Raw genomic sequence first — 26,474 nt, forward strand, 5'->3', positions numbered from 1 at the left:
AGTTTTTTAATTGCGAACATAACTTTCAAAAAATAAAAAAATCATTGAAAAAGGTCTCAAAATCCTAACAAATGCTCGAGCGATTGTCGTATCAATTAAACAGAAAGGAAATCATTCAATATGATTTTAACTTACGGAATATATTGAAGAATATGAAACTTTCTCATCCCTTGCTCCTAATCAAATTGTAATCTCTGCGTTTCAATCAAGTAATCAATTTCCCTCCACGATAGTTAAGGGATCACTTTGGAGAAGGACTTCTAGAAGCATTGGGATAGTAGAAATGGAATTAACTAGGAGGAAAATGAAGCACTTTAGTGGGTGCTCCAAAATATTTGAATGCAATTGAAAATGATTTTATACTCCCTCCACACATTTTAAAATAAAAACCATTCAATTGCATCTCATTTATTTTCCACCTTTCTGTAATATGTAATTCTTTTAGCAAGAATAGAGCATTCATAAATATTGTCATGAAAGAGGACTTTTCATAATCCTAATAAGTTAGGGTCTAACAAATATTTTTTTTTTATGTATTGATAAATATTACATGGTAGATTTCAGTGATTAAAATGACAAATTTATTCTTAATCTCATTACAACAAAAATAAATTCAAGCCTAACTAGTTGGGATCTAATAAATCAAGAATTTCATGTAGTAAACTAAACTTACTTGGTAGATCCCAATTATTTGCAATGAAAACTTTATTATTGATCTTATTACAACATAGATAAATTCAAGAGTAGATACATATTTCCTTATCTAAGTCAAACTTTGAACACATTCTGAGATTTCATACAAATATAATGATATGATTTACTTATAGGACATGAGAAAGGTATCTACATCTAGCACCCATCACTGGACAATAGTGTTATTGAGACACCATATCATGGCATTAGAATCATGTAGATAGATAGTATTATAGAGATACCTTGCAACACCTATTCAACACTACCTTCAAGCTTAAAATTCATCAATTGATTTACTTTAGTAGCAAATTCTAGTGGGATTTCATTAAATACAACTCGACAAAAGCCACTTATAATAGTTGTCGTTGCCTTCTCTAGATCCACCCCCCTATGGAAATAGAATAACTGATATTCCCCAAATTTTGAGGTACTTGCTTCATGTTCAACATGGGCTATTGGGTTCTTCACGTGGAAAAGGTTGCAAATATTATATGTATAATGGAAACAAGCATGCATTTCAAGGTTTCTCCTAAAGTCCCTTGGGTGAATTATAAAACACCATCTACTTAAAACATGACATATGGTTGTAACAAAAACCTACCCAAGATTCCACTTAAGAATTCAAAATGTTGCAAATAGGAGATGTCTTAAACAATATCAACTATTTAATTTCATAACCACACTAAAATAGACAAATCTTTAAAATGTTGAAAAGTGTGAAAAAAATGGAGTTGGAATATTATAGTTATGTCAGGTTAGATATAGCTATGTAAAATGTAACTTCTATCTAAAAGACGTAAATGTAGCTTCTATAGCTACATGAAATGTATCTTCTATGGCTACATGAAATGTAACTTCTATAGCTACATGAAATGTAACTTCTATATTAAAAATGGAGTTGGAATATTATAGTTACATCAGGGTAAATATAACTACGTGAAATGTAACTTCTATATAACATTCTAAATATTCGTTTCAGTCATTTAAGAGACTAACATTTTTTATTTATTTATTTATTCATTTTTTTTTTTTAATCTTTGGTTAATTACTTAATACTCCACCAAAAATAGCATTGAATTGGTTCTTCACCAACCAAGGGGAAATTTTAAACAAGTGTAAAAAATCTTACTCATTCCCTTGCCATATTTATGATATCTTATTTGTGTGCAGATTTAAGCTAGTGTAATGTAACTTCTACATATTTGAAAATTTAAATGTAAACAATTACCCAAATTGAAGTTAGACAATTAACATATGCACAATAAGATACAATATGCATGATTTATAAGTAATATGATGTTTACATGTTATATGAAGGCAAAATTTTTCTCATCTCAATAACTCTTATCTTATAGTTGGTGATGGATATAGCCTTTAAAATTATGAGCCATCCTTTTCATATCTTATATTTAATGATGGATATAGATTTTAAAAGCATCAACCTTGTTTGTTATTTTATGTATGGTCAATTTTGAATGGAACTGCTCATAATTTTATTCAATATTATCTTGTACAACTGGAAATAAAATGATGTGGGGGTGGTGTTTCTAGTGATTTTCAAACTTGTTTTAATTACCTAAATTTAGCCTATTTAAAATAAATAGGGGTGGTGTTTCTACTGATTTTCAAACTTTTTTTAATTACCTAAATTTAGCCTATTTAAAATAAAGAGGGGTGGTGTTTCTATTGATTTTAAAACTTTTTTTAATTACCTAAATTTAGCCTATTTAGAGTAAATAGTTGCACGGACCATCTTATCTTCAAGTCAGTAACTTTGCTTAAGGGCATCTTCATGACATCCACCATCTTTGAAAATCATGAAATATTAGTAGTGTCTTGTACTAAATAGGCAATGTTAGCATAGAATATTTTATTATGTTTTTTACTCTGTGTCACAAATTTATTAATATTTTATGATTCTTGGTTTCGATTTCCATGCTAAGACTGGATTCATCATGCCTGCTAGGATTTTTAGTTGTGCACACATCATATTGCTCACTTCTAATTGTATAAAAAACAAAGAGTATGCACAATGACATGTAGTGACATGTGGGTGTCTATTTTACTCAATGATATGCTTGATTTTTTAACCCATTCCAATCCTACCACAATGAAATTAAGAGAGACAAGGACACAAGAAGGACTATTAATAAATGAAATTAGAGACTTTAGAATGCAACTCAAATTGTACTTGAATGTAATGATAAGTATTTGCAGCTGCCTGGTCACTGATGAGAATTGAATCACACTATGAAAAATTCCTTGCATTATGAGAATTTGGTTGCACCTGCACTAATCCTCTGTAGTAGTTCCTTGACTTGCCTATAGATATAATTTTAGAAACAATCCCACTCTTGCAATTCCCCTGTATGGATCATCTTTGTCCCCCCCTATTGATAGTTATCTTTCAAGCAATAGAATAGAACTATCCAATTGCATCACCGCCTTTCAAAATAATGCTCGAGTATTTCTAGGTGATTGTCAGACCAGTCTCTACTTAGGTCCATGAAATCCTTGATTTGTCTCCATCACACAAACCTCTTTTCATAATAAAATTATAAATCCCACGTCTGCATTCCTTGTCCACGACATACCAATTATTTACAGTGGAATACTTTATCGTTGCTCCCTCGGTGCAATAGAGATCCACTACTGTGGTATGGATATGATTGGTGTCATAAAATGGTGCACTGCATCCTTCAATATATGTCACATAACTCCTCTCATCTACAACAATAAGAGTCCTCTCAAATTTCTTGGTCTCCATCTCATTGATCCTAAAATAAGTGGATATTTCCATGGGTGACAAAGTGTTCTTAGGGATTTAATAGAAGGAGTTATCACTAAAAAAATAAAAAATAAAATGCAACATAATAGTTATCAGCAGGAGGAACAACCTTGCCAAGCTACTTCCTAACTAGATCAAGATACTCCCGAATTACCTCTTATAACGAACAAAATATAACCTCAACTGCCTATAGAGTCTACCTATGCATGGTAGCAATGAAAAAACTGTCAAAAACAACATCTACAACAATGTTGTCCAATCACTTCTTCTCATCAAGGGCTTGCCCAACTTTTGAAAAGTATCAACCAGGTTAGGGTCCACCTCATCCAAGCTCCTCTTCTTCTTCTACTCTCTCTATTTAGGTTCAAAATGATAACAAAGGTCTTGGAAATTGATGGGTGGGTAAAATTTATCAGACCATTTGGGTTCTTCCATTTTTAATCATTTTCCGTAATCATTGAGTCTAAATTGCAAAAGGCATTCACGTTCCTTCTTTTTAGCTGAAATTAACCAAAGCTTTGGAGAGTTGTAAGGTTTAATGTATCTAAGTATATTCTACTTAAAATATAGTAACATGGTTTAAAAATGTAGGCATTGAGATCACAATCTAAGGATGAAACATAAAAGATTTTATGTTCATGATTACAAGAAAATTTAATTTCATGTAACAAAGTTTGAGGAAGGTCTAGTATTTGCATCCTACCAGAAAGTTTTCTTGCATCACTTGAGCCCTTTGAATTTAGGCATGGTAGAGTCCACTACATAAACAATCAACCACTGAAAAAAGGGAAAAAATTAAAATAAAATTTCATGCATTCTAACCCTAGAAAAGTTAGGGAGGAGCAAATTGATCTGTACAATAACGACATGGTTTAAAAATGTAAGAATTGAGATCAGAATCTAAGGATGACAAAAAAAAAGACTTTATGTTCATGATTACAATAAATTTTAATTTCATGTAACAAAGTTTGAGGAAGGTCTACTATTTGCATCCTACCAGAAAATTTTCTTGCATCACTCGAGCCCTTTGAATTTGGGCATGGTAGAGTCCATTACACAAACAATCAACCACTAAAAAAAAGGTGAAAAGAAAAAATAAAATTTCATGCATTTTGACCCTAGAAAAGTTAGGGAGGAGCGAACTGATTTGTATAATAAGGACATGCAAAATGCTTACTTGTGCATTGTCTTTTGATGTGTTGGCCATAATCAAGATCTGCATTATCATAATCATTAAACCCTTTGTACAATAAGGACATGCAAAATGCTTACTTATGCATTGTCTTTTGATGAATTGTTGGCCGTAATCATGATCCACATTATCATAACCATTAGACCCTAAACTCTAGATGAAATTTATGCTTTGATCATATAAACCCTTCAAATTGTTTACCCATAAGAAAAAATATCATCTTTATTAAAAAGGAAGAACTCTCCAAAGTCCAAATTCATACCCATGTACAAATGATCAAGATCTCCACACCCAATGACCTTTCCCTTCCTCCATATAATAATTGATGCTCTCTTAAGGTGTTTCCCATGCAAACTCCATCTGGGGTTTGAATCCCATGAACTCCATAGATCATGTTGATGGTTTTCCTTCTTCTGGCATTTCCACCCAAATATCAACAAGGTAGAGAAAAATGCAATGCTACAATGTGATGTTGTAATTTGTGAATATTTTATTTGAACCCAGTGCTAAACTGGAAATGAAAACGAAAATAAATATTTGTAATGGAAAAAATAAAAGAAATATTATATATATATATATATATATATATATATATATATATATATATATATATTGCAGTTGGGTTAAATGATTTATTTTTAATAAGAATTTTATTTTATTATTATTATTATTATTTTTTTTTTTTTAATTTTTTTTTTTACGTAAGACGCTAAATTAAGAAGAAGAAGAAGTTAAAAATGATATTGGGATGAGTGTAAACATTTAAATATGGCCTCAACTAATAATAAAAAGTTAAATTAATAATAATAATAATAAAATTCAATTTGTTATATTTTGATTTTTTTATTAACTTGTGAATAGGCTTTGTTACAATACCATGGGCCAATACCATGGCTTATCAATACAACAATTCCAAAAACCATAACTTATCTCACAACCAAAATATTTTATAACAATATGAAAATATCCTTAACCATGAATATTCCCCCACACATTAGGGTAGATATTATTTGTTGGGTCCCTATAATACTAGTGATTACCCCATTACTATTGTAGTTATACCCCTTATTTATATTGTTGTGCCCCTATTACCCCCATATTGTTATTTCTGTGCCCCATAGAATCCCTCTATTGTTATTTTTGTGGCTTTATATTATTATTGTTAGGTCGGCTGGATTATATTGTGACTCCTTAGACTCCTATATATAGAAAGGAGGTTTTGTCATTTGTATCATCCAAGAATTGTTCATTTATGTAATGTAAAGGAGGTTTCCCCCTCGAAGAGGCTGAATTCTAAGGCGTTGATCTATCTTTTCTATCTTTTCTTGAGCTGGTTTCATAACATTTGGTATCAGAGCTTTGGATTCTAGGGTTTCGCTGCTCCAAACAGGTCATCGTGGCATTTTCGCTATAACTTTTTTTCTGTGACGTTTCAGAAGTAAAAAAAAAAAAACCCATTTGAGAAGAATTGGCGCTGAACCTTGGGTCTTAATTTCAGAGCTTTTCGCGTGATATTTTCGGAGATATGATCTGAGGAAGTTGGCCTTTTTGCAGACTCCTGAATTACATTCAAAACAGGTGACCTGGGGAAAATCGTCATAACTCTCTCTCTGAGGATCGGATTGAAATTTCGTAAAAAGGTACAGAAAGAGGATGGGCTGTAGTTTCTTGTATGTGTGTTTCAGATTCAAAGGTTGAAACAGTGACTCGTGGCACGTCGTACAAGTTCACTCTACGGAACCAGTCTAAAAGCAAGTCACTGTGGGAGATTTCACATAACTCTTCCTTGGAGAATCCAATTTGGCTCAGACTTGTGGCATTGGAAAGAGGACGTAGAAGGCTACTGCAGGTCGAAATTTCAGAACTGGATGATCCGAAATTACAGAGATACATCAGATTCAATATCAGGCTTCTATAAAGTGAAAAAAGGTGTGTAGTTTTTTTTTTAAATTTTTGTGTAAGCTTGGTTTAACGGAATTCAAAGGGCATAGTAAAGCATTATTATCGGTAACTGATGCCCCGAGGAAAGAAAATGCAAACACCTAGTAAGGAACCTGAAAGCTCTAGCATGACTCATGAAGAAGAAGAAGAAATGCTACATGATATATCAAAATTACAAGAACAAGTGCAACAAATGTCACGCTCACAAAAGCTAACAGAAGCTAAGATAAGTGGCGTGGAATCTAAGATAAAGGGCATGGAAGCTAAGATGGATGATTCGAAGACAGATTTGAAGAGAGAGATGGCAGATTTGAAGATAGATTTGAAGACAGATATGGAAGAATTGAAGAAGTTGCTACAAGAAAGGGTCACTAATGGTGAAAAGGTAGTAAAGGAAACTCATGATGAGAACAAAAGAAATGTTAATCATGATTCCATAGATGCTAATGTTGGATCGAAGAATCACCATATTCCAAAAATCGATATGAGGAAGTTTGATGGCAAGGATCCCGCCACATGGATATTACAGATGGAGCAATTCTTCGATCTCAATAATGTGCAAAACACACAAAAGGTACGTATGGCAACTGTATATTTGGAACCAAATCAGTTTGTATGGTATCAATGGCTTTGCTCTCGTAAACAATTTATCACTTGGGCAATTTTTACGGAAGAATTGATAGCACATTATGAAGATACAAAAAGCAACACTTTTTTTAGCCAATTGATAAGTCTCAAACAAAAGGGTTCAATAATGGAGCACATTGAGGAGTTCCAAAAATTGAACATAAGGGTAAAAGATATTCCAGAGGAGCATAGGATTGATGTGTTCATAGGGTCTTTAAAGGATAATATCCAACATGATGTTCGCCTTTGGGAACCTGATTCATTAGAGAAGGCATTCAGGTTAGCAAGAAAAATGGAAAGCAAAATTATGGCAACCAGGAAGCATACCACTCACAACTATAAAGACGGAAGTGTTGTTGCCCCTAGTCTTCCACAACCTATAAGGTTGACACCACAACAATTGGAAGAAAAAAGAGCAAAAGGGCTTTGTTACAGTTGTGATAGCAAATACACTAAAGGTCATAAGTGTGCTGAGAAGAAATTATTCTACATAGATTGTGAAGAGGAAGAAGAAAAGGAGCAAGAAAGGTCAAAAGAAGAAGATATACTCCAGGAACAAAGCCTAGATGAAGAACAAATAAATCCGACCATATCTTGTAATGCATTGGCGGGAATTACCACTCCTCAAACCATCAAGATAGAAGGACAAATCAAGAAGAAAAAGGTAATAGTGTTGATTGATTCAGGAAGCACCCACAATTTTATTCATTGTAGGGTAGCAAAAGAATTGAATTGCTTCCTATATCCAGCACCAGAGTGTCAAGTGATGATTGCAAATGGAGGAACAATAAATTGCTCTGGAAAGTGCCATAATATCAAGCTATCCATGGGAGAATATGTATTGACTAGCCCAATGCTTTCCATTCCAATGGGAGGTGTGATGTTGTACTAGGAGTCCAATGGCTACAATCCTTGGGTACAATAGCTTTTAATTTTCAAGAACTTTTCATCAAATTTTCTTTGGAAGGAAAGGAAGTTGAATTAAGGGGTATTGCAGGGAAACCAGGAAAGATAATCAGCTCTAATGGTATGACAAAGCTTCTAAAAAAGGAGCAAAGAGGTGTAATTGCACAATTATGTTCGCTAGATGTTTCCACATTGGAATCATCTATTTCTCCAGATCTCCAAAAAGTCTTGGACAATCATTCCAAGGTATTTGAGACTCCCAAAGGTCTCCCACCTATGCGTGATCATGATCATGCTATTCATCTGATTCCAGGAAGTGTTCCTCCAAACATCAGGCCGTACAGATATCCCTATGTCCAAAAAAGTGAAATTGAACGTATGGTTGCAGAAATGCTAGAGGCTGGTATAATTCAACCGAGTCAAAGTTCTTTCTCAGCTCCAGTAGTATTGGTGCACAAGAAGGATGGATCATGGCGCATGTGTCCAGATTATAGGGAGCTCAACAAGCTCACTATTAAAGATAAGTTCCCCATTCCTGTTATTGATGAATTACTGGATGAATTGCATGGATCAATTTACTTCACCAAGTTGGATCTTCGTTCGGGATATCATCAAATCAGAATGAAGATTGAAGACATTCCAAAAACGGCATTTAGAACTCATGAGGGTCATTATGAATTTTTGGTCATGCCTTTTGGCCTTACCAATGCACCTTCAACATTTCAAGGTTTGATGAATTCAATTTTCAAACCATTCCTTAGAAAATTTGTGTTAGTATTTTTTGATGATATACTAATCTACAGCAAGTCTTGGAAGGATCATGTTGACAGGGTGCTACAACTATTGGAGGAGAAACAATTATATGCAAAAAGATCCAAATGTTTCTTTGGAGTCCAGGAGGTGGAATATTTGGGTCATATTGTATCTCATGAAGGAGTTAAGGTAGACCCTAGCAAAATTAAAGCCATTAAGGAATGGAAAATCCCCACATCCATAAAGCATCTGCGAGGATTTCTTGGGTTGACAGGGTATTATCGCAAGTTTGTTAAGAATTATGGGAGAATAGCAGCACCTCTAACAACATTATTGAAGAAAGATTCATTTTCATGGACTCCGGAAGCAACAAAGGCCTTTGAACATCTTAAAGAGGCAATGTGCCAAGCACCGGTCTTAGCTACACCGGACTTCACAAAAACCTTTATTGTGGAATGTGATGCTTCAGGAAATGGAATTGGTGCTGTTCTAATGCAAGATGAAAGACCCATTGCTTTTGAAAGTCGTCCAATCAAGGGAAAGTTTTTAAGCAAAGCTATTTATGAGAAGGAAATGTTGGCAATACTCCATGCACTTAAGAAATGGCGACCCTACCTAATGGGAAGACACTTCAAGGTAAAAACGGATCATGATAGCCTTAAATACTTTTTAGAACAAAGATTATCCTCTGAAGAGCAACAAAAGTGGGTCACAAAGATGTTGGGTTATGACTTTGAAATCATCTACAAAAAAGGGAAGCAAAATGTGGTGGCAGATGCACTCTCAAGAAAGGATGAGGATGTGGAAGCATTGTTGTGTGCCATTTCTATTATCCAACCAGATTGGATAAACGAAGCAAGGGAGGAATGGAAGAATGACGAAGAAGTGTGGGCACTTATTCGAAAGCTACAACAAGATTCCAGTACTTCTGATACATTTAGCTGGCAAAATGATTCGTTATGGTACAAAGATCGCTTATACCTCTGTAAGAATTCCCAGCTAAAACAAAAGATTCTTATGGAATTGCACACTTCTCCCTTAGGAGGGCACTCAGGATTTTTAAAAACTTACCACAGGGTTAAGAAGGAATTTTTTTGGGATGGCCTTAAATCAGATATTCAAAAGTTTGTGGCGGAATGTTTGGTTTGCCAACAAAATAAAGTTGAAACAATTAAGACACCGGGTCTATTACAACCTTTATCCATTCCAAGCCAACGTTGGGAGGAGGTTTCAATGGATTTTATCACAGGTTTACCCAAGTCTGAGGGAAAGAGTGTCATCATGGTGGTAGTTGACAGACTTACCAAGTATGCACACTTTTGTGCATTATCACATCCATTTAAAGCCAGTACAGTTTCTACTGCATTTATGGAAACAGTTCAAAAGCTACATGGAAACCCAAAGATTATTGTAAGTGACAGAGATCCCATTTTCACTGGAAATTTTTGGACAGAATTATTTTCTTGTCTTGGTACTCAGTTAGCTCATAGCTCATCTTATCATCCTCAATCTGATGGGCAAACTGAGATAGTAAACAAATGTTTGGAAGGATATCTTCGTTGCTTTGTATCTGATAAACAGACACAATGGGTCAAATGGTTGCCTCTGGCTGAATGGTGGTATAACACTTCCTTCCATACAGCAACAAAAATGACCCCATTTATGGCACTTTATGGGTATCAACCACCATCCATCACATCATATTTAAGAGAAAATTCTAAGGTTCAGGCAGTGGAACATCACATCGAACATCAACAACAAGTCCTCCAACTCTTAAAGGATAACCTCGTGTTGGCACAAAATAGAATGAAACAACAGGCAGATCAACATCGCAGTGAAAGAAGTTTTGATGTAGGTGATTGGGTATTCCTACGGCTACAACCATATAAGCAAATGTCCCTAAAGCAAGCTAAGAAGGATAATAAATTATCACCAAAGTATTATGGTCCGTACAAGGTGTTGCAAAAGATTGGTACTATGGCATACAAATTGGAGCTTCCTGCAGCTTCTCGATTGCACCCAGTTTTCCATGTTTCATGTTTAAAGAAGGTTATAGGTGACAAGCTCCCAATTCAAACAATATTGCCAGAACTTGACGAGGAAGGAAAAATTATATTGGAACCGGAAGCAGTCACAGAAACAAGAACTCGACAGCTACGAAATCGATCAATTTCAGAGTATCTTATCAAGTGGAAGAACTTATCCGCTGAAGATTCCACATGGGAGGATGAGAATTTTATGCAGAAGTATCCAGAACTACTCAAGCGTTGAGGACAACACTTTTTTGAAGGAGAGGGGCATGTTGGGTCCCTATAATACTAGTGATTACCCCATTACTATTGTAGTTATACCCCTTATTTATATTGTTGTGCCCCTATTACCCCCATATTGTTATTTCTGTGCCCCATAGAATCCCTCTATTGTTATTTTTGTGGCATTTGTATCATCCAAGAATTTTTCATTTATGTAATGTAAAGGAGGTTGCCCCCTCGAAGAGGCTGAATTCTAAGGCGTTGATCTGTCTTTTCTATCTTTTCTTGAGCTGGTTTCATAACATTATTAACTTGTAAAAAATAGTCTTTATTACAATACCATGGCTCAATACTATGGATTATCAATACCACATGCCCAAAAAACATAAATTATTTCACAATCAAAATATTTCATAACAATATGAAAATATTGTTAACCATGGATATTCACCCTCACTTTACCATGGATATTAACCTGTAAATTGGTTTTGTTACAATACCATGGGCCAATACTAATGAGCCTCATTATTGAGTAATTATATGGGCCTTAATTGGCCTTAATTCACCTCCTAGCTCAGTTAAACCAACTATTCTCACAACTTATTGCATACTTTTGATTATATTTTGTTTATGAAATGAGTTAGAGTTGGATATTTGGCTTTGTGGTCTAATGTACATGTAATGCAGGAATAAAGGATAAAAGCAAGGAAAAATGTAGGTATAGAGGATAAAAGCAATGAACTATGGCAAAGACCTTGGTAAAACTAGAATGGGACAAAGGAAAGTAATTATAGGAGGTAAATCCTCCTCATTTACTACCCCTCCATTCGAATATTCCTCCACCAGCTCAAAGTGCAAACAACCATCACTTGAAGACTAGAAGACAGTCGAGCAAGTGAAAAGGACAAAAACTAGTTTTTCTTGAGTTAGAGGCCAAGGCTCCCTAATGGGAAGGAAGTCATTAGAGACTTCAAATGTATAAATAGAGAGGCTTAGGACCTCAGTAGGATTTAGATTTCTATGGTAAAAACTCTACATTATTTCTGAGTTGCAAGACTTGTGACAGTTTGTTCTGTAATCCATGGTTTTTTATAATAAGAATGATTTCTATTTAAAACAGCTCTAAGTTAACTCCGAGGGCTGAATCTCTTGGGTTAGGGGCCAACCCAAGCTCCTCTTTACTGTACATGTATGCTAGCATAGATCTATGTTCTGTTTATTTGCTTAAGTAGTTTCATGGTTTTCTGTTCATTTTCTTAAGTAGCCTTATGGTTTTAACTGTTTATTTTCTTAAGTAGTTGCACTTTCATTACAACAATATAGCTTAGATTATTCATGGTTTTCCTATTCATTTACTTTAGTAGCTGGATTTGCTATAGTTTACTTCCATTTATGCCTTCTTTCAGTTCACAGGTTAGTTACGAGAAAAATATCACCATAAGGTTGTGCGCAGGTGTCTCGGCCTCATCTCCTCCCTCTGGGACAATGACTTGAGGAAGAGACCCTTCAGCAACCCCCAAAACCACATGTTTCTCATTCTCGCATGAGCTATGGAGTTTTTCGTTTTATGCAGTTACTCGTTCACCCTCACTGTGTTTTTTTGTCATTTTCATTTAAAAACTACCTTTAGCACATTCTTCACGCATCACTTCCTTGCCGTTTGATCCCCAACAAGCCTTCACAATCATTGTAGTACTCATTATTTTCTTTAAATGCTGCCTTGCATGAAGTCTTCCAATTAGTTTATGCACTTTAAGTCTCCATCATCGATCTGCTTCGCCTAATCCGATGGCTATCGTGTCACCTCAACACTTCATGTGCTTTAAAACCCCCACCGTCGATCTGCCTCACTTGATCCAATGGCTATCGCTTCACCTAATCGCTAACTAGCTTGGTTGATCTCCACCATTGATCAGCCCCACCTGATCCAACGACTATCGTCCAATCTCTCATGGATTAGTGCATAACCATTATCTGCTTGAGAGCACCCGAGAAAAGTGGTTTTCTCATGCTACATGTTGTGCAGTTAGGCTAATCGTTTGAAATTTTCAAATACAACTTACAACCTTGAGGGTGTGCGAGAAACTACTTACCACCTTAGAAACCCGCTGCATCATTTCCGCATGTTTCTTTTTCCCACGATATTATCTTCGCCTTCCATCTCTTGACTCATTCGCACGATAAGATCTCAGCCATTCATCTCTCCTATTAGCCTCATCCGTCCATCTCTTGAATTAATCTCCATGATTAGATCTTGACCATTCATCTCCTATTAACCTCGTTCGTCCATTTATTCGCTTAAGATCTCGCGATACGATCTCCGCCATTCATCACTTCATTATCCTTGTTCATCCATTTATTCACTTATGACCCTGCGATAAGATATCCACTATCCATCTTCTACTCGTTGATCAATCCAACAGTCCCTATGCGCTACTACATCCTTACATCCTCCTTTCATTGATTTTGACCTCCAATTGCTCTTCTGCTTGAAAACCGATTTAGCTTAGTTTCCTTTGCTTACACCTTAGTCTGGTTTTGATGCTCTTTACCTCTGCAACTTAGATAGCAGCATTAGATTAGTGTTAATTTAGCAATTCTGCTTAGCATAACTGTTTGGATGGTTAGTTAGGTTATGGTATGGTTTAGCATTTCATGTTGTTTTCTTCAATACTGCAGTAGAAGTAGCTCTCCCTTAGGATAGATTTTCTCTTCTTCCATCAAAGAGTTAAGCTTCTTCTGACCCTATAGAAATCTAGCTTGGAACCCCTGGGGTCTCTTTCCAGATGAGTAGTGACAATAAGCAGTACCTTCATTTCTACTTGTGCATATAACACTGTCACCTCCAAGTTTGTACAAACCCTGAGTTGATTAGTAAAGCTGGTAGCCCTGGGAGTTGCAGCATTCTTGTTGCAATACCTAGGCTCATCACTTTTTTGCACCATTTTCAAGGAGATTTCCAAGTAGAAGTAATTACTGCTTTCTTATATTTTCTAGTCTCCAACTTTCTTTTCTTCTGCTTCTAGTCTTCAATTTTCTTCCATTATTTTATTTCTGCAAAAGTAATCTAGTAGCTTCCTTTCTTTCATTTGTCATTAGCTTATTTCCTTTCCGTTCTGCAAGTACTCTGTAGCTTTAAAGAAAATCTTGCAAAAACCAACCCAAAAATATTTCCTTTCATACCTCATAGGAATAGGGACAATTTAGGGAAATTCTTGACAAATACCCCCACTGCATCCAACAGTCAACCTTCTCTCTTCTTCAGTGACTGTGAAGTGGAAGAAACTTTAGGTGAGAAACCTTACATATTTGAAGAAACTACAAGGGAAGAAGAAGAGGAAGAACCCATTCCTATTGAACCAATGGCTGGAAACCAAAATGATAGGGGAGATAGAGAGAGAATTGAGAGTGCCTTCCCCATTAGGGAAACCAATGGGGACACTAAGATGAAGAATATAAGCCCCTCTGCTCTACCTCATTTACATGGCTTGACCACAGAGGACCTTGACACTTTCCTATTTGAGGTTTCTCTTATATGTTGAACCTTTGACTATACAGATTATGAGAAAAAGTTAAAACTTTTCCATCTACCCTCAAGGATGCAGCATTGCGCTGGTTCATGGGTTTACCTGGAGATAGCATCACAACTTGGGCTCAGATGCAACAGACTTTCAACAACAAATATAGGGACTACTGTAGGTCAAAGGATACTAAATAAGAGATTTTCAGGATGACCATAGGCCAGGATGAATCCCTAGAAGACTATGAAGAAAGATTCTAGCTCAGTTACAAAAGGGCCAGGTGCACACTTGACCCTGAGTCACTAAAGCTAGTCCTGCTTAGAGGAGTAAGGGAGGATCTTCTGGATACCTTACATATGATAGCAGGAGGATATGTCTACCAATTACCCTATGAGGATATTAAGATTGTCTTTAGAAATGATTCTAGGGCAGCTAGGAAAAAGGGTAGGGGTAGTCAACCTATTGTCAGTACATCATCCTCCAACTTATCCATCAAGGGTGAAATTGGAAATATGCTGGAAGATTTCAAAAGTGATATGCTACAAACCCTTGCCTTGTAATTAGACACCATGAACATTAAAAAGAAGCAAGAGGAAGCAGAGAGAGCCTTGGCCATCTTTTGTCCTAGATGCACCAGGAGGCATCCTAGGAATGAATGTCCATTGAACTGTATTAAGATTTGCTCAGTCTGTGAAGAAAACCACTCCACAGACAAGTGCCCTTCTTTACCTGGACTCAAAGCTGTATATCAAGGAGCTGAAGGGGTCGTTGAGCAGCTTTGCTACATTAATCAAAGGAGACCTCCCGAGCCTAGACCATACTAGCAGGGTATGCAAGGGTCATCCCATGCATATTACAACCCCAACCAAACCACAACTATACCTTCTTGGGGACCCCCTACTCATCCTTCTTTGTCTACACCCCCTCCTTGGTCCTATGCATCTCAATATCAATCCTAGCCAGCCAACCAGTCATTTCAACCTTATTTTCAGCCACAACATCAGTGGAATACCCCACACCAGGGGTTGAGGCCCCAATTCAACAATGTTCCAGCCCTATTGCCTCCACCACCTACCCAACCACAACTCTTGCACTCTGCTCCACCCAGGAAACCCAAGATTCCTGCCCATCCAAATCTGAACCCAAACAATAGGGAGTCTCAACAAACATACAATGGAGAGACATCATACCTAGCTTATGCTATTGAAATCCAGGAGATCAGCCTAAGATCTGGGAGAATTATCCCTGACAGCCAACCTCCCTCTCCACATGGGGAGGTTGAGGAAGAAAGAGAGGAAAGCAACCTTAAAGTAAATCCACCCTTTCCTGAGAGATTAGCCCAACCACTCTAGCCTACCCAAGAAGAAATTGAACTTCTGGGAGAATTGAAAAATCTATGTGTAAAGATCCCCCTTCTCCAGGAAATCAAGGATACTCCCATTTACAATAAGTTGATTAAGGAGAAGTAGGGATGCCCATACCATTAATGTCATTGGGCAGTTTTTTGACTTAATGCTGGGGCAAGTAATATGTCCAAAATATTTGGACCTTGGAAGCCCTATAGTAGATGTGCACATCAATGGCACTATTGCCTCACACACTCTAATTGATCTTGTGGCTACCATTAATGTGATGACCAAGGACACCATGCTCAAGCTCAACCTCCAAGGGTCATTAAAGAAGACCATAATAGTTCTGCAACTTGCAGACCGTTCCATAGGCACCCTTGAGGGAATTGTGGAGGATGTGAAGGTCTCCATTGACTCTTGGGAGTACCCTACAGATTTCCTAGTTCTCCAACCTAAGGCTAAGCTTACTAGTTACCCTCTCATCCTTGGGAAGCCATGGTTGGCCACAACTGATGCTTACATTAGTTGTAGAGCTGGGAATATGACCATTACGAATGGGCATATGTCCAAACAGTTAGTCTTATACTCTCCTGCTCAACCTACCCTAGAGCATGATTTACCTTTATGGTTAGAGGAGGAGGAAGAAGATGAGGTTTATCCTGCCTAACTTTATGCTTTAGAAGCAACCATAGGAGGAGGACATTAAGATGAGGATGAATTAATTGAACACATGCTCCAAAGTCCAACTCCTAGTTCATTACCATTAGAAGAGGAAGTAAGGAAAACCCAGAGCAATCATCCAATTGACTTATGCTTGTCCAATTCCAAACCACTCCGTGTCAAAACATAGAATTTAGTCTAGAGAGAACTTTGAAAATTAACCCATCTCTTTCTGCTTTAGAAGAGGAAAAGCTATGAAACTCATTGAGAGAAAACCTAGAAGCCTTCGCTTGGAGTTACAAGGAAATGAAGGGGGTACACCCCTTAGTGTGTACTCACCACATATAAATCAAAAAAGGTTGTAAGCCAATCAGACAACCATAAAGGAGGATGAATCCAGCTCTTAAAGACATAGTCAAAGAAGAACTACAAAAACTTCTAGATGCAGGATTCATTTACCCTATCTATGACAGTGAGTGGGTCTCTCCTTTAGTGTTGGTTCCCAAGAAAAATGGTAAGTGGAGGATTTGTGTTGATTATAGGGAGTTGAACAAAGCCACAAAGAAGGATCATTTTCCCCTACCATTCATTGACCAAGTGCTAGATGGCCTGACAAGGAAGAAGTTTTTTTCCTTCCTAGATGGATTCAGTGGGTACAACCAAATCCAAATCTACCCAGAAGATCATGATGAGACCACATTCACCTGTCCTTGGGGCACTTTGGCCTATAGGGTCATTCCTTTTGGCTTATGCAATGCTCTTGCCACTTTCCAGAGAGCAGTCTTGAGTATTTTTTCTGAATTAGTACATGATGTTGTGGAAACTTATATGGATGATTTTACACCTTATAGCTGTGATTTCCAAGAATCCCTGACTAACCTAGGTAAAGTATTACACAAATTCATTGAAATGAATATGTCTCTCAGTCCAGAAAAATGTGAATTCTTAATGACTGAATAGATTGTGCTAGGTCATTCAATATCTCAGCAAGGACTGCAGGTGGATCCAAACAAAATAACAATCATCCAAAGGGTCCCACCTCCACAAAAGTAGATAGATTTCAGAGTTTCTTAGGGTTAGCTAGATATTACCGAAGGTTCATAAAGACTTCAACAAGTTGGCCTCTCCTTTGTTTGGGTTTTTGGCCAAATATTTTGAGTTTATATGGTCAAAGAGCTATCAAGAGGCCTTAGACATTCTAAAAGGTAAGTTAACCATTGCACCAATCCTTAGAGGCCCAAACTGGGCCCTCCCTTTTCATATTCATGCTGATGCCTCACACAAATCCATAGGAGCAGCCTTAGGTCAGGAAGAGGAGAAATTTCCCTATGCCATCTATTTTATCACTAAGAACCTGTCAAATGCTGAGCTAAACTATACTGTGATCGAAAAGGAACTCTTGGCTGTTGTGCATGCATTAAAAAAATTTAGGCATTACATTACAGGCTATCAACCATTTTTGCATACTAATCATGCTGCAATCAAGTATTTAATGAACAAACTAGATGCAAATGCTAGAATTATAAGATGGTTGCTTTTATTATAGCAGTTTGATCTAACTATTGTTGATAAACATGGTAAGGAAAATGTTGTTGCTAACTTTATACCTAGGATGAATCTACCTGTAGGTGAAGAAGGAATGGTGGATGACTAGTTACCAGATGAGCATTTGTTTTCTATTTCAGTTCTCTCCCCATGGTTTGCTGATATAGCAAACTATTTGGTATCATCACAGTTCCCACCAAAATTTCCCTCCAAAGAAAAGAGCAAGATAGTCAGAAAGAGCGCCCCCTTCACTTGGATTGGGGGCAATCTATTCAAACTTGGCCTAGATCAAATCTTAAGAAGGTGTGTAAGGGAAGAGGAAGTCTTTGACATCCTTCTGACCTATCATGATGGGCCTTGTGGAGGTCACTTTGCAACAAAGAGGACATCATTAAAAGTGTTGCAAGCGTGCTATTATTGGCCTACTCTTCATCAAGATGTGAAAAAGTACATTAGTTAGTGTGATCGGTACCAGAGGATGGGAAAGTCCACTCCAAGAGATGAAATTCCCCTACAACCTCAAGTGACTTTCGAGCCATTTGACAAGTGGGGCATGGACTTCATAGGGCTTATCAACCCTCCTTCAAAGCAAAAACAACATACCATTGTGTGCACTGATTATTTGACTAAGTGGGATGAAACCAAGACAATTAAGGCAGGAACAGAAGAGAAGGTGGCTGGGCTCCTAAGGGAGAATATATTCTACAAATTTGGGTACCATAGAGGGCTAGTCATAGGCCAAGGCAACCAATTCTCCAGCATGATTGAAGAACTGCTCAACCATCACAAAATCAAGCATAGGACCTCCACTCCTTATCATCCACAAGCTAATGGGCAAGTGGAGGTGACCAACAGGGCACTAGAGAACATCTTAACCAAGGTAGTGAGTAGCAGTAGGAAGGATTGGTCAGAGAGACTAGTTGAGGCCACCTGGGCCTATAATACAACATGGAAGACCACCACTGGATTTACACCCTATGAGATGATCTATGGGAAAACGGTTTTTCTGTCCATTGAGTTTGAATATAACACATTGAGGATGGAAACCCAACTAGATTTGGATCTCAGTCATGCACAAAAAGAACGGTTGTTACATTTGAATGGCTTGGATGAATTTACAATGCAGGTGCTCCTACATACAGAGATAGTTCAGCTTTAGAGTAAGATCTGGCATGAAAAACATATCAAGGAGAAGCAATTTCAAGAAGGAGATTGGGCATTGTTATATGATTCCAGGTATAAATACTTCAAGGGCAAGCTAAGGACAAGAGGGCTTGGACCTTATGTGGTGGAAATATTCCATGACAATGGTTCAGTGCAAATCAAAACTATTGATGAAGAAGCCATTCCATTGCTAGTTAATGGACATAGATTGAAAATGTACAAGAGGCCTTTATCAAAACAAGATTTCATTGACAATATCAATAAGACAGTGATGATGGTGGAGACTTCCAGCTCCTCCTTCATCAGGACACTGAAAAAGAAAAAAAAGAATAAGGATTCAGGTGAAAACCTCCATGAGGCGACCCAAGGATGAGAAGAAATGAAAAAGAGTAAGAAGACCCCTAGGTGAAAACCTTCCTTGAGGCACCCAGGGAAGATATCTAGGGTGAAAACCTATTTGAGGCAGCCCAGGTGTTTTAAATATATATCTATAATAATAATAATAATAATAATAAAAGAAAAAACATAATGGTTATGTGCAGGTGGGTGAGAAAGACAACTAAGGAGCAAAGAGAAGATCCAAAGGGAACCTTTCCTCACATATATTTCATCTCCTCCACTCCTTACCATGCATCCGTCCATTAATTCTATTCTTTTTCACTTCATTGCTTCAATTCAAGTGAAGATTGTGTTTTCTAATAGAATCGCCTCAACCATTACCATCATTCCTGCATCCACATACACTCCTACTCCCTCTATCCATTCATTACAACATCCTCACATCACCATCCAACAACATGATCAAGAAATTCTAAGGGAGACACCAAACATTTCCAAGTGGTAATCCAGGAGCTCCATAGCAGCAGCAGTAGCAATAACATCAAATTCAAGAGCTCCACAGCAATAACAACAACATCAGATATTCAGTCATAGACACTTGCAAAAGCTAATAAACCATCAACATACAATATAGGAGGAAGAATAATGACCATCAACAACACCTTTGATCTTTGACAACTGCAGCATGGCATCAAGACCACAGGTAAGTATCCCACTCACTCACTCATATGCATCATTTGATCAAAAGTTGTTAAGGTTAAGAGGTAGTTGATTTATAAGTGAAAAGGTGGCAAAAGGAAAATTCTTTAATAAGTCAAAAGAGAATGCAAGAGTCCATAGATACAGTGTTGTTATGGAAACCATTTGAGAATTCTTGAATAATTAAGATTTGGGTTAGAAACACTAGTTCACCAAAGACTCAGCATACCCTATTTCTTGATGCAATCACTCATAGACTCTAGCAACAAAGTAATGGAAGGAAATTCCTAGTAGTTAGTTCACCATGGGTTGATCAGGATCCTCATTAAGGATGCCGTCCAAAGCCTCAGGATCCCCATAACGTGGTAAGTCTTCAGAAAGTTACCAGTAGAGGATGAAATCAAAACCCTCACCTATGATGTTAATCCTTGTGTCCATGAGGAGGAGGCAAAACAAGAAGAAGAAGATCCAGAGCTAGATGGGGATGATATGGGTGACGAAGAAACTAATACAGAGGAACATGCTGAAAGAAGACAAGGAGGGTGATGCTGAAACAAGAGGCAGAAACAAAGGAAGAAACTGATGGAGATGCAAAAGAACAACAAAAGGAAGAAGATAAGAAAAACAGAGAGGATAGTTGCAGGACAAGGAAAACCATCTAGAATGTATGGCAAACCTCTCCTTGGAGGCCATCTAGTGTAGGATGCTAGATAAATCCTATACTCTTTACCTCAGAGAACAATGGCTGCAATTTTAGGTTAAAACACTAGCACAAAGGGGCACCATTCCATTTTAGGACTGTAGACAGTTTATTAATCTTTGTGATCAAAGTGCACTAGAGGATAGGGCCAAAATGGCTGATTTTTACTTGCATAAAATGGCCCTCATAGACATGAATATTTGGGATCCTAATGGAGAGGTAGGAGATCTACAATTAATGGCTTTGGCATCATCAATGAACCATGAGAAGTCAAGGGCTGCAGAGATGAAAAAAATATTGGCCAAAGAGCAAAATGGACCGTTCTTTCATTAGAGCCAAACAATCAAATCCCAATGGCCCTAATTGTTATGAAACCAGCTAATAGAAAGATAGAAAATATAGATGAATGCCTTAGAAATCAACCTCTTCGAGGGGGCAACCTCCTTTACTTTACACAAATGAAAAATTCTTGGATGATACAAATGACAAGACCCCCTTTCTATATATAGGAGTCTAAGGGGTCATAATATAATCAGAGTCGACATAACAATAATAATGTAAGGGCACAATAATAACAATAGTGGGCTTCTATGGGGCACAATAGTAACAATATGGGGACTACATGGGTACAAAAATATAATAAGGGGGTTGTACTAATAACAATAAGGGGTTACACTAGTACTATAGGGCCTAACATGCCCCTCTCCTTCAAAAAGTGTTGTCCTCAACACTTGAGTAGTTCTTGATGCTTCTGTATAAAATTATTGTCCTCCCATGTGGAATCTTCAGCAGGTAAGTTCTTCCACTTGATGAGATACTCTGAAATTGATCGATTTCATAGCTGTCGGGTTCTTGATTCTATGACTGCTCCAGGTTCCAATATGATTTTTCCTTCCTCTTCAAGTTTTGGCAATATTGTTTGAATTGGGATATTTTGCAACTTTTGAATGAGTGGCCACACTTCTTTGTCCTTCTTCCATTGATGCCTTTCTTCGTTTATCCAATCTGGTTGGATAATAGAAATAGCACAAAACAATGCTTCCACATCCTCATCCTTTCTTGAGAGTGCATTTGCAACAAAATTTTGCTTCCCTTTTCTATAGATGATGTCAAAGTCATAACCCAACATATTTGTGACCCATTTTTTCTATTCTTCTAAAGATAATATTTGTTCTAAAAGGTATTTAAGACTATCATGATCCATTTTTACCTTGAAGTGTCTTCCCATTGGGTAAGGTTTCCATTTCTTAAGTGCATGTAGTATTGGCAACATTTCCTTCTCATAAATAGCTTGCTTGAGATGTAGCTGTAAAAATACCCAATCACCTACATCAAAACATTTTTCACTGCGATGTTGATCTACCTGTTGTTTCATTCGATTCTGCACCAAAGTGGCATTATCCTTTAAAAATTGGAGAACTTGTTGTTGATGCTTGATGTGATCTTTCACACTTGAACTTTTTTCTTCTTGATATGTCCTTCTATCTTTAGAGTTTGAGGAGTGGTAATTTATTCCAATTCTTTACAAGATATGGTCGGATTCATTTCTTGATGCTCGATGTGATCTTTCACTTCTTGAACATTTTTCTTCTTGATATGTCCTTCTATCTTGATAGTTTTGACGAGTGGTAATTCCGCCAATGAATTACAAGATATGGCTGGATTCATTTCTTCTTTCTTGATGTGATCTTTCACTTCTTGAACCTTTTTCTTTTTGATATGTCCTTTTATCTTGAGAGTTTTAGAGTGAAGTATTTGCCAATGCTTTACAAGATATGGTCAAATTCATTTCTTCTTTCTCTGGTTTGGTTCCTGGTGTATATCCTCTTCTTTTGATGTTTCTTGAACCCTTTCTTCCTCCTCTTCATAATCTATGTAAAATAATTTCTTCTCGGCACACTTATGACCTTTATGCATTTGCTATCACAATTGTAACAAAGCCTTTTTTCTCTTTTTTCTTCCAATTGTTGTGGTGTCACCCTTGTAGTTGTGGAAGGCTAGGAGAAACAACGCTTCCATGTTTATAGTTGTGAGAGGTAGAATTCCTTGTTCCCATAATTTTTCTTTCCACTTTCTTGCCAACCTGAATGCCTTCTCGAATGAATCAGGTCCCAAAGATGAACCTCATGTTGAATGTTATCCTCTAAAAGTCCTTATGGAGACATCAATCCTCTGCTTCTCTGGAATATCAATATTCATTATATTCAAATTTTGAAAGTCCTTAATGTGCTCTGCCATTGAACACTTTGTTTGAGATTTATCAATTGGCTAAAGAAGGTGTTTCTCTTTGTATCCTCATAATGTGCTAATCATTTCCTCTGTGAAAATTGACCACGTGACAAGTGGTTTATGAGAACAAAGCCTTTATACCATAAAAATTGATTCGATTCTAAATAATTAGATGCAATACATACCTTTTGTAACATGGTACACCATGTAGAACAAAATATTTCTCCATCTGTAGTATCCAATTTACCGATCCTTGCCATCAAACTTCCTCATCTCGCTTTTTATTGATTTTATATGCTCGATCTTGAAACAACTGTAACTCTATAATTTTGGATCTTCCAGCTCTAAAATCGTGACTTGCAGTAGTTCTCTGTGTCCTCTTTCCAATTCCACCAGTCTGATAGAAATTGGATTCTCCAAGAAAGAGTTATGCACAATCTCCCAAGATGGCCTGATTATACACCTTTTCAGATAGTGAACTTGTATGACATGCCACGTGTTACTGTTTTGACCTTCAGACCTAAAAATACACACAAAAAATTATAGTCTGTCCTCTTTCTGTAACTTCTTACACAATTTCAATTTGATGCTCAAAGAGAAAGTTATGACGATTTTCCCAAGGTCACCTGTTTAAGATGTAATTCATGAGTCTACAAAAATCCTAACTTACTCAGATCATATATTCAAAAATATAGCGAGAAAAGATCTGAAATTCAGACGCAAGGTTCAGACCGATGTCTTCTCAAATGGGTGTTAAAACTTGGTAGCAAAAACTTTATAGCAAAAAATTCCATGATGTCCTGTTTGGAGTAACGAAACTCTAGAACCACAGCTCTGATACCAAATGTTATGAAACCAGCACACAAAAAGATAGGAAAGTAGATGAATGCTTAGAAATCAGCCTCTTCGAGGGGAAACTTCCTTTACATTACACAAATGAACAATTCTTGGATGATACAAATGACAAGACCTCCTTTCTATATATAGGAGTCTAAGGGGTCATAATATAATCAGAGCCGACATAATAATATTATAATGTAAAGGCAGAATAATAAACAATAGTGGGCTTCTATGGGGCACAATAGTAACAATATGGGGACTACATGGGTACAAAAATATAATAAGGGGGTTGTACTAATAACAATAAGGGGTTACACTATACTATAGGGCTTAACACTAATCAACACCCATAATCTAATTGAAAATGATCCTCAGCTGGCACCTAGATATCTTGTTGCCCAAGAGCAAGAAATTTCACATTTTGAGGATATGTTTAGACAACTAGGAGATAATAATATGCAGGCCTACTAAAGGAGATGGAACACACTGCCACATAGCTTGAAGATCAGAGAACATCACCCCCTCAAAGGTTGAGAGAGGCACTCAACAAGACACCTATGCATAAGCAATCATACAAAGGTTGAAGTTAATTGGATAGACCTAAAACTCAGTCCACCACTACTCCTAGGAATGCTAGAAGGGAGAAAAGAAGAAGAGAAAAGAGGTAGTGGGAAGAAGTAGAAAGGAATGCAAGCTTCTATGAACAAGAAGAAGAGACCAGAATAGAAGCATGGGATGTCAGAGAGGCTACCAGAACCATGAAAGACATGGACATTGATTAAGTTGCTCAGAAGATGAGCAACACTTTCAGTAGGGGGTGATGATGAGCCTCATCATTGAGTAATTATATGAGCCTTAATTGGCCTTAATTCACCTCCTAGCTTAGTCAAACCAACCATTCTCACAACTTATTGCATACTTTTGATTATATTTTGTTTATGAAATGAGTTAGAGTTGGATATTTGGCTTTGTGGTCTAACGTACATGTAATGATGGAATAAAGGATAAAAGCGAGAAAATGTAGGTATAAAGGATAAAAGCAAGATCTATGGCAAAGACCTTGGTAAAACTAGAATGTGACAAGGGAAAGTAATTAAGGAGGTAAATCCTCCTCATTTAATACCCCTCGATTCGAATATTCCTCCACTAGCTCCGAGTGCGAACAACCATCACTTTGAAGACAAGAGACAACTGAGCAAGTGAAAAGGGCAGAAACTAGTTTTCTTGAGTTAGAGGCCAAGCCTCCCTAATGGGAAGGAAGTTATTAGAGACTTCAAATGTATAAATAGAGAGCTTAGGACCTCAGTGAGATTCAGATTTCTATGGTAAAGCTCTGCTTTATTTATGAACTGTAAGACTTGAGACAATTTGTTCTGTAGTCCATGGTTTTTTTATAATAAGAATGAGTTCTATTTAAAACAACTTTGAGCTAACTCCGAGGGCTAAAGCTCTTAGGTTAGGGCCTGACCCAAGCAGCCAAAGCTCCTCTTTACTGTACATGTATGCTAGCCATAGAGCTCTGTTCTATTTATTTGCTTAACTAGTTTCATGTTTTTCTGTTCATTTGATAAGTAACCTTATGGTTTTCACTATTTATTTGCTTAAGTAGTTGCACTTTCACTACAACAATATAGCATATATTATTCTGGTTTTCCTATTCTTTTGCTTCAGTAGCTGCATTTGCTGTAGTTTACTTCCATTTATGCCTTCTTTTCAGTTCACAGGTTAGTTAGGAGAAAACGATCACCATAAGGTTGTGCACAAGTGTCTTGGCCTCATCTGCCCCCTCCTAGGACCATGACTTGAGAAGAGACCCTTCAACAACCCCAAAAATATAGGTTCTTGGTTCTTGCATTTGCTATGGATTTGTCATTTGATGTAGTTACTTGTTCACCCTCACTATGTTTTTTTGTCATTTTCATTTAAAAATCACCTTCAAAACATTCTTCATTCATCACTTCCTTGCCATCTACCCCAACAAACCTTCACAATCATTGTCTGATTCATTATTTCTCTAACTGCTACCTCACGTGAAGTCTTCCACTTACTTTATGCACTTTAAGTCCCCACCGTTGTACTGCCTCGCCTGATCTGACAGTTATCATCACCTCAACACTTCATGTGCGCTTTAAAACCCCCACCGTCGATCTTCCTCACTTGATCCGATGACTATCACTTCACGCGATTGCCAACTAGCTTGGCTGATCTCCACTGTTGATCATCCCGGCTAATCCAACGGCTATCATGCGATCTCGCGTGGATTAATGCATGGTCGT

The 26,474-nt window shown here is 37.1% G+C and overlaps 1 pseudogene; it reads right to left on the reverse strand.

Annotated features, from left to right (window-relative positions):
* Positions 1–945: 945 nt before the first annotated feature.
* The window catches only part of LOC149153028 (iron-sulfur cluster assembly SufBD family protein ABCI8, chloroplastic pseudogene), a 33,637-nt pseudogene continuing 8,108 nt past the window's right edge, over positions 946–26,474 (reverse strand).

The sequence above is a fragment of the Pinus tabuliformis genome, chromosome 9 (assembly GCF_031772625.1).
Source record: "Pinus tabuliformis cultivar Carrire ecotype Pingquan chromosome 9, CPIR1, whole genome shotgun sequence".
NCBI classification, from domain to species: Eukaryota; Viridiplantae; Streptophyta; class Pinopsida; order Pinales; family Pinaceae; genus Pinus; species Pinus tabuliformis.